Below are 13162 nucleotides of genomic sequence, written 5' to 3'. Positions count from 1 at the left end.
AGCTTCACTTTGGCATCAACACTGCGCTTATAAGAGAGGAATTTCAACAGCTGTCCTGTACAGATGGTTGCTTTTACTTACAAAGCTTTGAACTGAAGAAAGATTAGATCTACAGGTGAGGGACCTTTACCTTGTTGCTTTGCTCTCACAGTTGGCAGAGGGGAAAAAAAAAAAAATAAGAAAGACTACAATAAACTTCTTGTTTATGCTCAGAATATTTCTCATATGTACAAAACCAGATGTTTGTTCAACTTCAGCAGTATGCTGTTATCATTAGAGGCCTTGGAATTCTTTTGTAGAATAAAACATAAAACAAATTTCTGTTTTCCTGTATTCCCATCAGAATGTACTGTATTACAAAAAATGAAAAATAACAAAGAATAGCAAATACAAATAGCATGGAGGGAAATAATGTGACTCAAAGTGAGTCAGAAGCAGCCAGTACAAAAGCAGAATGCCACACTGCTGCATAACTAAAGGTATATGCCTTTGTTCCAAGTTAATTTATCTTATTTTTCCTCCAAAGTTGAAAAGTTTGAAAGAGTCATTTCCCCCCCTCCAAAAATAAATAAAACTTGTTTTTCTTTAGAACAAGGCACAATAACAAAGCATTCCATTTTGCTACATTGACACAGACAGGCAGCAATCCACACTAAAAATGTATCAGGTTCACAGGACACAGAAACTACTTTGCACTTTTGACCTGAGTTTTCACTTCTGAAATCTATTCCAACCTATCTTTGGAAAGTCAGTATGGGTTTACCACAACTGTTTATTGCAAATCATGGCCTGATGATAGCAGGTATACATGTCACACTTTTTCTTAAGCCTTAAAATAGGATATCAATAAAGACAGATGAAGGAACTACAAAGTCCTCAGCAGCTTCCAGCACTTTACATCTAATGAGTGCTTCTATTGTGCAGCGCAGTTCAAAAGAAACATTAATTAATTCTATTCTGGCAGCTATATACCATTTGAAAGCCAAAATGGATGGAATCCATAGAGTTCTAAGGTGAAAATTTATTTAAAGTTGTGCAAGAGAATTTGAAAGCTCCAAATCCTCTCAATAGATTTAAAACTGAAACCAATCTTTTGATCTCCCAAACTGTGTCCATACGAGAACTTTTTCTTTAAGAAAGTGAAACAATAAAACATGACTCAAACACAAAGGAGCAGAGTTCTACAAGTCAAGGAAGTTAAACTGTTTGTGTATTCTTTGAAATTGTAAACTTTCCCTGGAAACTAGGAATCATGTGTTCCTCATCACAGTAGAGAAAACAAATTAAAACATACCAACAAGCTGAAAGGAAAAGAATAAAAAGCTTTAAAACACAGTGTATTTCTCAGGGTGGGTCAAGATATCAGAACAACTGATTTTAACTATAAAACAAGAGAGGCATATTAGCAATCTCTTAATTTGTGATTACATCTCTCATTAGTAGACTCACAGCCAATTATTTTCATGGTAACTATTGCAGAAGGCCAGGTACTGGCTCTTTCCTTCTACAAATCCCAGTTCAAGGACTCTGTGGCATCAATCTGTTGACAAATATTCTTGATATCATGACATCATCACGAATATCCTGTAGGATACAAACCTTAATATGCCACATTTCTTCTCACATCTCTCATTTCAGGTTATTGGATAGTGAATCTTCCTAAACATTGCTAACATCTCCATATGAACATCATTTAAAAACCTGAATTAAGAAGCCAAAATTCCCTTGTACTTCTTGTTTGTAGAAACATAGAATCATAAAATGGTTGGGTTGTTCAGTTCAGTAATACTGCATCAGTGGATCCCTCTGATCTGCTTGTAGCTCAGTCATGCCTCCTGAGATGCCAACTGATCTTTCATGTACCAGCTATCAGCAATATGCCATCTGTTTGGGTATGGGTTCTTTTCCCTTCTCCCTACATCTACTACAGCTGCTGAGAGCTGCAGTGCCAATTCCTTTCTCCCTAGAACCCACCTTCAAATTCATTCTTGAAAGAAAAGTTTCCAAAGTGACTATAATTGTTTCCAAGTTAGAACCACAATTGCAGATATAAAAAGTTTGTATCTTTTACTTGGCAAGCAGGGTTCATTTTCCTCCTCATCTCTTCTTGCTACCCAAATAATAGATGAGAGTCATCAGCTCTCTCACACTGATTCATTTTTAGGTTTCACAGTGCAGGTGCTAGTTGTCAGAAGAGCTATGGTGGCTGAATTTTCCATATGGAATCCAGCAGCTGGAGTTCATTCATTAGAACAAGCAAAAAGTTCTGGCATAAATTAAAGAGAGCAGAACAACACAGTGACAAACACTACTTCCTATATCTCAAGTACAATATCAAAAAGTACTAGAAAAATGTGCTTTCTTTTACATGAGCCAGGGAATTAATCAAGTCCAGTTACCTACAGACATGCTTGGACCTAAGAAGCCCTTCATTCTCAGACTCCAGTAACCCTGAAGTCTTTCCCTTTACTCATGACTCCCAAGGTATCGTTGCTCCAGTCCTACGCATGAACACCAGGTACCTCCATGCCCTCTATCTGCATTCTTCATTAGGTCTGCAGATTGCTGTCTCTCCCCAGAAGCCATTCCACTCACACCATCAGCCTATAGAAGTCAGAAACTGTATCCTGCTTCCTTCATGGTGTAGGATGAAGTAACAAAGGAGCCAGACCAAACTTTATTTGAAATGCCCAACTAATAGAGACCTCTCCCTATAAAGACAGCGTTACCAGCCTTCAGATGGGTTCTGACCATCGATACAATTCTCCTCCTGACACACAGCCAGTGGATACAGCTCACCCTCACCCTGCACCCCATTTCCCTATTCAGGGTGACCATGCCATTCCTTTAATTGCAAAACACAAACCAACAGGAGTGCACTCAAGATGCTGTAAGTTGTGAAACCCGAGTTTCATTTGGTTCTTCCCACATTCACATTTTGTGTACAGAAAATTATTAAAAGCTTTGTGTAATGTTTTATTTACTATTTTCTCTTGATCAAGCCACTCAGTTAATATTTGCACTGAGATGAAATACTATCCCTCACCTTTAGCCTATGAAACAGTATTTTATAACACTGGTGAACCTACGAACAATTCTTTCTCCCAAGCAGAATTCCCATGATTAAATTCTCTAAATCAAACGTGCGAGTACTACACCAGCATATCCACACGATGGAATGTACCCTTATTGTATTCATCGTAGTTAATCATTTTTTATTTTTAAAGAGAAGAATAATAGTCTTAAAGAAGATGTCAGGGCCTCAGACAAATTTTCCTGTCTCTATGTTATTCTCAAGCTAATGAAATTATTTAACTTCATTATTAACTAAGCTATCAACTTTAACAGCTCTTTCAAATTAGCTATTATGGGAACTTTTATCCTTAAAATAATCAGCTTTCTGCTCTTAACGTTTAAACCTAGACTGTAAAACTTTGGAAATGATTTTTGGATAAGCTACTTGCAAGCTTCAAACTTTCTCATCGGTATTTTTAATCAAGTTTTAAATTAACGTCAAGGATTTTCCTAAAATTTTATTGTTTCATATAATAGCATGGCATTCTTTTCATAGTTCATTGCTTCAATCTACATGAACAAAATATTTCTTTTCACAAGTTTGACTATTATCAAAGTAATGAGAAAATCTACTCCAATATTTAATTTCAAAAGGGTAAGTCTAGAATAAGGAAGCTTAATAAAAGGGTCAGGAGATGTTAAGCAGTGGAGTAGAGAAGGTAAGAAAAAGGTCCTTCAAAGAATTGAAGTTCAGATGATAGAAAGAAAAAAAGAAAAACCACAACTCCCTATGTGGTGAAAGTAAAAACACTGTGAGGACGTCCCAAAAATTTTCAAGAACAACTTCAAAAGAAGAAAAAACAACAACAAATACTGTAAGTTTTACTCTATAAGCACTATCTAAAGGAATAGTTCACTGAAGGCCATAGCAGAGAAGGTAAGTAAATTCTGTAAATCCATATTAACCATGGAAAAGCTTCTACTACTACATCTTTTCACAAGAAAGATACTGAAGGAGCCTGTTTGACTCAATTATTGCTGGAGGGATTTTTAGTCCTATGTGGACTTGAGCAAGGAGTTGGACCTGCAGTCCCATTGTGGCTCATGGGGCTGGCTGCCCGCACAGCCCTGGTCACCCTGCTCACACCAATGGCTGTAATTCCTGCTGCAACAAGAGCAGTTGCAGTGGAGGCCACTATCAGATCTGCTTTCCAGACCACTGAGCATCTGCAAAAGCATTTGCTCTACAGAGGCATAAGAAAAGCTCTGCTTTATCTCTTTCCCAGTAGCGGATATGGGAATGACAATAACTATGTAAAAGTAAACACTAAAAGCAAGATGTCTTACACCCTAAGGACTGGTTGAAGATTTAGTGTCTGTCTCATTCCAAATGCTGGGTCCCACAACTTCAAGAGAGCAGGGGTGGTGGGAGGCGAGTGGCCTAATGGGCACAGTCCATAATACCACAGGATATCCCAAGTTGGATTACTGAATCCAACCTCCCAGCTCCTTCTAGAAGCACTCAAAATTTCAACCGCACCCACCAGGCTCTTCCACAGCATTTCTTACCTCCCTTCAGCACTTTGGACACAAGTTCTGGGGTTATTTCTCTCTGCTCAAACTCCTCATCAGCAGCTAAATACAACCCTCACAATTCCCCCACTGCACTCTGCTCTGTGTTACCACGTGCCTTTACTGTCCCACATTTTCTTTACCACACTCAGTTCAGCTTCAGCAGTAAGCCTGGTCTGTTCAAATTGCCATCATTAACATCTTATTTAAAGAAAAGGCATCTCAACAGTATCTGGAACATCACTTGAAACAATGACTCGTAATAGGAAAAAAAAGATCATTCTGATAGTTCATGTTTTTTTAAGCACGCATTGCTTATCTTGTATTGCTTTATTCTGAATAAAGAGGAAAGGGAAAACACATATCACACAATAACATTTACAATGGAAACTGAATAGCAGTCTTGTCCTTACAAAGTAAAGCTGATATATATTGAAAAATAAATTAGTCAATTGGACTACTTTAGGTAAGAAACTCCATGAGAGTAATTCAAAGATATGATTACTGAATGTCACCTTAACAGTAAAGAATATTTATGGTACTTCCAGGATTTGTGGAACAGCTGTAAACTGTTACAAAAAACAACAGATAAATGCCTTGCTGAATTTCTGACAGGCAGAAAAAGTCCCAAAAGATACAGTAGAAAAAAGCTTCATGCCAATATAATATAAATCAGCCACTATGGACAGAGGTCCATATGAGCAGCATAGTGCAAATTTGAAATGCAACCAGAGGAGATAACACCAGCAGCCACATTCTGAGTTATCTGAAGACACAGAAGCTAGAATGAGAAACTGAAATTACAACCTACTATTTGATAGACAGAGAATCATTAAGACTTCTAGTATTAATTGGAAATGGTTTTAGTATTAAATGGTCAGAGAGAATTAATATAGTTTGAAGACTGATACACCTCAGACACCAGGGAGCAAACAGCTCCACTTCTTGGTGTTCATTCAGCCCTGCAACAGAGACTATAGGACACATATGTGTTTTAACATAGAGAAGTTCCATAATTAATTATTGAAACAGGAGCAATAGTAACACACTTGTATGAAGAAGTTTTACTCTTGCACTGACAGTTACCATAGAGAAAGTTAAGTTTTACAGTCTTCCTCAAAATTCTCTTCTTCCCTTCTTAATCTTTTTCTTGAAATCACTCAAATTTATTTTAAAATCACCAATATCTGATGCAGTTTTTGTGTATGCAGCTTTTTTTCTTTACAAGAAGCATCTAAATAATAAATTATAATTAATTCAATTTGGTTAGATGGAATAACATAAAGTGAGACATATCACTATGAAGATGGCTCCTAAATGAGTCACAACTTTTAACTTAGCTGAAGAAAACCCACTATTTCTGTATTGCTGGAGAGATGAAATTGGCAAGAGGGGAGACCATGATAAAGTAGCACATCAATATGGAAACCAAACAGAACTACCCCTTAAATATGGAACAGAAAAGTGTGCCATATTTCACAGGGATATTGATCTCAGGAACACTGATGGGAAAGTGTCCTAGCACCTTTATTTATAAATAAAGTCAGGCTTCAGTTAAATAGTTTGTCTATTTTTAAGAAATTATAAAAAGAAGTGATGAGGCCATGCATGATGAATTGGAAAAACTTCTGATGGATGTAACAGTCTCGTGGAGCAAAAGATTTAATGCAAGAACTGTAAAATGCTAAGTCTGATAAGTCATACTAGCAAACATCAGATACAACAGGTCAGATTTATTGGCTGGAAAAGTAAATTGCCAGTCTCTACCCTAGCAATACATCTGCTTTGTCAAGTTTTAGGAATGACTAATATTAGCAGAGCCTCAGCCTTGAAATTGTATTAGCAATCAGATATTCTGCTGTGAGTGACAGTCCAAGCTGATGAATAGAAAGAAAACTCACAAAGGCGGAGATGGCAAACCCAGACCAGGTGGTTTACTTCTTCCAGAACAAGCATTGAAATAAGTTAGCTTAAGGGTAAATCAGAAGGGTAAAGGAAGTTTGTCATGCAAGGGAGGTCTGAACATGTACATTTTTCTGCTTCTTGATTCCTTCTGTACCTTTCACAGAAAAAAACAGAAGAACTAATGCTTGATGTCAGTGGTGATAGCTTTGAGTCATTTAAATCCAATTCCTAAAAACAAACTCAGAACTGAAACAGCTTGCAGATGTCCTGTAAAATTGGGCATGTAGAAAAACAGAAAAAAAAAAAACGTTACATCTAGAAAAACTGAATTTTCTTCTGAAATTGGGCAGAGTCAAAAGAGTTATCATCCAAGGTGTAGAATAAGGGCAATGTGAAAGCATAAAGTTTCTCCTACCAGCAACTAATAAGGAAAAGCTTGAAAATAATTCTTTTTTGCCCTACAGGCAGAGAACTCTTTGAAATAGAATCACTTTATGAAAAAACAAGGTTTAAAGCCCATCTTCCTTGTCCAACCCATCAAGGTGCTTAAGGAGTGCTTAAAGATGTGCGGGGACTTCCCAGGCCAGTTTAATCCAGTTCTGGAGTACAATCTCTTGAAGAAAGATGTGCTGCCATTACAATTAAGCAAATTACTTCTCCAAGTTTATTATTTAGGATTTTAATAGCACTTGTACTATATCACTGCATTCCATGTCTGTGTATCATTCTGCCCTATGAAGCAAAACTGTTGAAGTGTTTAGCCATTTACCACTTTCAATTATCTTACAAATCCGCCTGGAAGTTGGTTTTTATACTTTGATCTAAAACTATTACCCAAGTCTTGTACAATGTAATTAAATAAATTAAACCAGCCCTCAGGGACCTTATGCTCCAAAATGAAATTTCAGATCCAAAGAGCGCCTGTAACCTTTACTGTAACCATGTCTAAAATGCTACTTGTAATTTCACAGGTAATCAGATCTTGACAGAACAGCAGACACTTGTTGATGGAACCTCTCCTCCCAACATCCCCAAGGATAAATTTACCACAACGTGATTGAAACCAATCCTGTTATATCAGAGTCCATGTTTGAAAAGGATGTTACTGAATATGAAGAAAGGCTGTTAGAACACAACTGGTCAGTTATAAAGCACATGCATTGCTGACTAGATTGTTTGGCTCATTGGAAATCTTCCCACTTAGTAACATCTATTATTTCTCTTCCAGTTCAAACATTCTAAAAGCCGTGCTGACCACAATACTCAAGTTACTACTGACAAGACATAAGAAACGAAACAAAAACACCCATGTGGTTGAAGCCCAAGTGATAAAGGCCAGCTTTAAACATGAATCTCTGACCTTGTGAATTAAGGATAAAAAAATCTTTAAAATTCTTCCTCTCTCAAAAAATACTGGTGATTATCAAATGAAATGCAAGAATTTACAGAGAGTAGCTCATGTGTCAAGATGTAACTGTACAACCAAAATATGTGCAAACGCTATACTTGTGATGATGTAACAAAATGTTGGCTCAAGACAACAGAAGAATTAGTCACAACAGGTTTGTTTTTTTTTTGCATGGCAGCTCTTCCATCCTCTTCACCCCACAGTTTATCAATCAGGGTGCAGGGTGCCACAGGGATGAAGGTCACTTCAGAAACACCTTAGACCAAGGAGCTCCTCTTAGCCTTCTCTTAGTATACCCTCTGATGTTATTTGCTATTACTGACACATAAGTGTTCAGCACCTGTCAGGGGCCATTGATCAAATAAACACATGGTTTTGTAAACCTGGATATCATCAGCCAGAAAATTGCAGGAGTCAGTAATCACTACTCAGGACTTTGCATACTTCACTTAACATGCTTTTCTTTTCATTAGAATGCCTTTTATACGAATGACATTGAGCAAGAGAATGTTCTACCATCTGAAAAATGTGTAATTCTGCCCACTGAAATAGGATCATCAGCTTTCAAGGGCAGCCGACCACCTTCCTGCCTCCGCCTGACAGTCACCATGCACCCGTGCTCTGACAGCAGCAAATGGCTCAGCTTCAAGGTGCTCCAAGCAACATGGCACTGCAATTCCGTGAGCAGCAGCTGTACTCATGGAGCTCTGAGAGGGCGAGCACTGATTTCTCACCCAACTCCACACCTTCCTTTTTGCCACTTAGGCAGTGGTTTGAGAATAAATCCTTTACGCCCCATCAGACATCTTATATGTTTTACCTTAAGCAAGTACCAAGTACTTGACTTAAACCGAATCCGTGGTAGTCCCTTCATTATAACAAAATAGAGAATGTCAACAAACAGATATTGAACAAAAAGAATCCTTTTGGAGATTAAAAGTAGTCCAACACAAGCATTTTTATTCTTTCTGGCTACAGAAAAAGTGTTCTATCCATCCCCAGAGACAAAGGTAACCAAGAAGTACATCATCTACAGGAGGCTACTTTATGAGAGTGAAGTGCCTTGCTATTATTTAATTTCAGCTACTTCTGTGCATTTCAGCTTTCAAAGCAATACTACACAATGTCAAATCAATGGTGATGAATTACAGGAACGTAACAAAAGCTATGAATGAGGAGACATTAAGAAAACATTAATTCCTCCTTATTACTATTTTCAAAGTAATAAGGAGGTGTGTTGTGTTTTTTTGTTTTTTTTTTCATTTTTGCAAGCATAATCCCGCCTTGGCCAGTACATCTCAGGCTTCTCTCTCATTTCTTTTCTTTCCTAGTCTGTATCAATAAAAGAAAATTATTATGCTAGAGTAATTTGATCTCCCTAGGAGATGAATGTAAGTCTGAAGAACATCACTAATTATAATAAAAATATGTTCATTAGTAATATTAATCATCTTAATGCATAATTGAATTTAAACATTTCAAACCTATGGGTTAGGGAAAACCCGTACCCCAACAAGTTCTTGGTACAAGTGCCACTATGATGCCAGTGCTTGATCTCAAAGAGCCTGCATGCAGGGAAGGCATATGCTAACAAACAGATTTGCTACATTACTGCCAGAAGCCTCCTTAGTCAGCATGCAGCTATCAAAACATTCAGACAGAGATCAGAATCACAGAATGGTTTTTTGTTGGAGGGGAGTGTTGAAGACCATCTAGTCCAACGCCAATAAAATTAGTGATTTATATCAACAGTATGATCAACAGCAGCTATTCAAAACCCTCTTGCCAACCTTTACACTCTGCTTGTGCCAGCCACTGTACTCAGCAGCTGGGAGACAGACAATCCTACTTCTTCTGCACCATGCAATGAAGGGACTGAACTTATCATGTCTCTTTCAAGATTTTTTTTTTTAATTATTATTATTACTTATTTTTGCCATAGTGAACTGATAATTGACATAACTCACATATAATAGGAAGAGTTGAAAAGAGGTTTTTGATCTCCGAGCCGAGCTGCAGCAGCAATGACATTTCACCTGAGAGCCAATATTTGCAGTCTTATCTTTCCAGCTATGATTCAGTAATATAAACATGATGCCATATAGAAAACAACTTTACTGACATGACATGACATAACTCACCAGGAATTAAAGAGCTGTGCAAAACAATTTCAGTTTCTCACTTACAAATCCATTATATAGGTTAAAAGTGACTTAAACTATGGAGTCTCTAGGGCTTTTTTTTTTCTTTCTTATCTTCCAGGTGATCTTTTACCCTCATGGTAACAGCAGGTAACAAGACAGTAACATTTGTCTGTTCCCTGTTACTCCAGAGGCCTCATGCCTGCATGGCTCTGTACAGGTTATAACCTCTCTGGATTTCATTTACCCATCTCTAAACTGTGAATAATGTTTAACATCTTCCTAGGAATTGCACAGAGGCCTAGAATATTAATCCTGGTAAAATGCTCTGAAATCAGAGAACTGAAAATGGCACAGTGACACATTTCATCTTCTTACCGTCAAGCTTATATAGAATTAACCACCATCATTTAATACAGCATTGCTTCTAAAAAGAAATATTGAAGAGGACAAGATTATTAGAAGAAAATAGAGATAAAATAACTTAAACCAGTTTTTTTTTTCCTACTTACAGAGGTAACCTGCACTGTGACATTACTCACATGGTGGTTCTATTGCACCAGGCTGTGCCTAATATTTACAGTGACTTCCTCTATGGACTTTTCTATCTAGATTAACAGGGGGAAAAGGAGCCTTCTAACAGCAATAATCTGTTTCATTATGAAAATCTTCTTTAAAATGGTTACAGAGAGGCCCTTGTGAATGATTCAGAGTTGAAACCTAAAAGCTTTTTTTCCCCCCAACACATAAAAGACACTGAGTACTCCAATTCTATGGAAGATTAAGCATTTTGTTAAAAATCTTACTAGGTTTATTGTAAAGTGTAAAATATTTTGTTACTTGCTATATAAATTAATGGACTCATGTTCAGAGCAAAAGGATACTAAAAAAAAAAATAGTGTTAGTAAAAACCCTTTTGCTGTCTATCATAAGTAAATACAGTTGGAATCCATTTGTTTTAAAAGGAAAACAAACACAAAAAAGACCTTAAAACTTGTGAGAAGTATTTATATTTTGAAGCATGTTCAACTGCCCAGAAAAACTGTGATGTTACTTTCATAAAACTACTTGTATCTATTTGCATTCAGTAAACCCAATAGAAATCAGGATGTAATTCAATAAAATATCAATATTGAACGAAATAAAAATCTGGGGTGAAAATTTACAACTAACCCCAATGTATGCAACATAAAGGCAGTAGTTATAAGGAAACTTCACTGGTCAAGTAGTCCTCAAATGAGGAGATGACTTTTTCTAAGACGATTTAAGCATTTGAGTACTTTGGTTGTTTTATTTATATCATCTTCTGACTCACAAAATTCTTGTCATTTCTGTATGACCAGATCAAGGACAAGCTGTCTTTTTCTGCGTTCACATCAGCTGAACCTCTATAGCAATTCTGGTAAAACCATTATAAACTCATTTCGGCTTTTTGCTGTGCCTTAACTCCATCTTCTTCTCATGGAATTTCCATTCTGGTTTTTGTGTTTGGTTTTTTTTTTTGTTAGAAGTTAGTCTAGACAGTCCTCTTCAAATGTGCACCAGAATGTAAACATATGCAAACATGATTAAGTCCACTTTGTCCTATATCACGAAAGGAGTTTATCTGTTATGACATGGCATTAGAGTTTGGCTGGCTGATGAGAGCAGCCCCTGACGTACACACATCCATGCAGAGATACATTTACAACAGATCCGAGCAGCTGAATCGGAATCCTGTGCAGAGGTGTTAGACCTAAATGGTTCTACAACACATCTTTCTGGATACTCGTATTTTGTCCTGCAGTAACCAGTAACTAAAGCACAATTTTTCCACCGACATCATTCACTGTGCAAAAAGTAGTTTTAACATACAAATCTTCATTCTAGGAAATGTTAAGAAATAAATTAGTATATTTTCTAAAATCTTCCTAATCAGAAACATGGATGAAGTTTCACTACAAAGTCATAAGCTTCGGCAATAGATTTAAGCACATTTGTTCAAGAGATTCCTTCAAAATAAACGAAAAGGATCTAAACATTCCTTCTTTGAGAGCTACACAGGAAGGCATTCATCTAAGTTTGCTGCAATATATTTTAAAAGCAAGCTCAATATAATGGCAGTTAAATCTCTGAGAAGCTACTCCACAGTGTTCCATATTGTTTTACTGAACCCACGGGAATATGTCTTTCTGTATGTTTTAGTGATGCACACAGCTTTGACGACACTTCAATTATCTCTGGCTGAAATTGAATCTGTTAAGAACACTGTAAACTGAATAATCCAATTCCTTCTAATACACTAGACTGAATCCCTGAGCCCTAATGAACATTTTTCCTTTTTCATTCCCTCTCCCTAGAGCTAACTGAATTGTTGAGTCAAGAACCTAGCAATTACATATCATTTAAATATTTTTAGATGGTACGCATTCATCATTTGCGAGTCAGGACATGATTGCAGTAAGCTTCCCAACAATGCTATGCAATTTTAATTACCAGAAATCCAACGCAGTAGGTGAAACAATGCCATTAATACCTAAAAACAATGCTATCAATGTCACTAACAATATTACAATTACAGGAAAACAAGGTTTGTAATTCAGCCCATATACTATATACATATATGCATACACATTCAAAATGCCCTATTTCACATACAGAAGTTTATATAGAAAAGAATAACAACAAATCAATGTCTGAAACTTTAAATCCATGGTTAGCATTTGTTCTCTAACAAACCCAAGAATTTTAAGTACAACACAGTGTCAAGAGCTCACGAGTTCTGAGGATGATTTACACACTACACAGATTTGCAAACAGCTGGACGAGACCACACATATGGATACAACCCCAAACAGTGCCCTGTGAGAGCAGGATGCTGAACTACAGCACTCCCATAGCCTCCTCCTGACTGACTTCCTCTGGAATTCTACAATTCCTACACTCAAAATCAAAATTTGTGGTCCTATTTGTACACACTGGCTACAAAGAAATATTCATGTGATCTTTTAATGGAGTATTCCATGCAATTCTATGCAACACACTCTCAAACCTCCATTACTTTCAAATCTTTTATATTGCAGAGACACGTTCGGGTTCAATATATTCTCTGTAATAATAGTGTTATGTGTAAAGGAGCATT

At 36.8% G+C, this 13162-nt stretch overlaps 1 protein-coding gene across 1 annotated transcript in view; it reads right to left on the bottom strand.

Moving 5' to 3' along the window:
* LOC104913499 (protein sidekick-1-like) overlaps nucleotides 1-13162 on the bottom strand; it is a 92710-nt gene that overhangs the window by 40496 nt on the left and 39052 nt on the right. The gene's annotated exons all lie outside the window — the stretch shown is intronic.

The sequence above is a fragment of the Meleagris gallopavo genome, chromosome 16, assembly GCF_000146605.3.
Source record: "Meleagris gallopavo isolate NT-WF06-2002-E0010 breed Aviagen turkey brand Nicholas breeding stock chromosome 16, Turkey_5.1, whole genome shotgun sequence".
NCBI lineage: Eukaryota > Metazoa > Chordata > Aves > Galliformes > Phasianidae > Meleagris > Meleagris gallopavo.
Note: the sequence above shows the minus strand (reverse complement) of the source record. Positions and strands in the feature narration are given on the sequence as shown.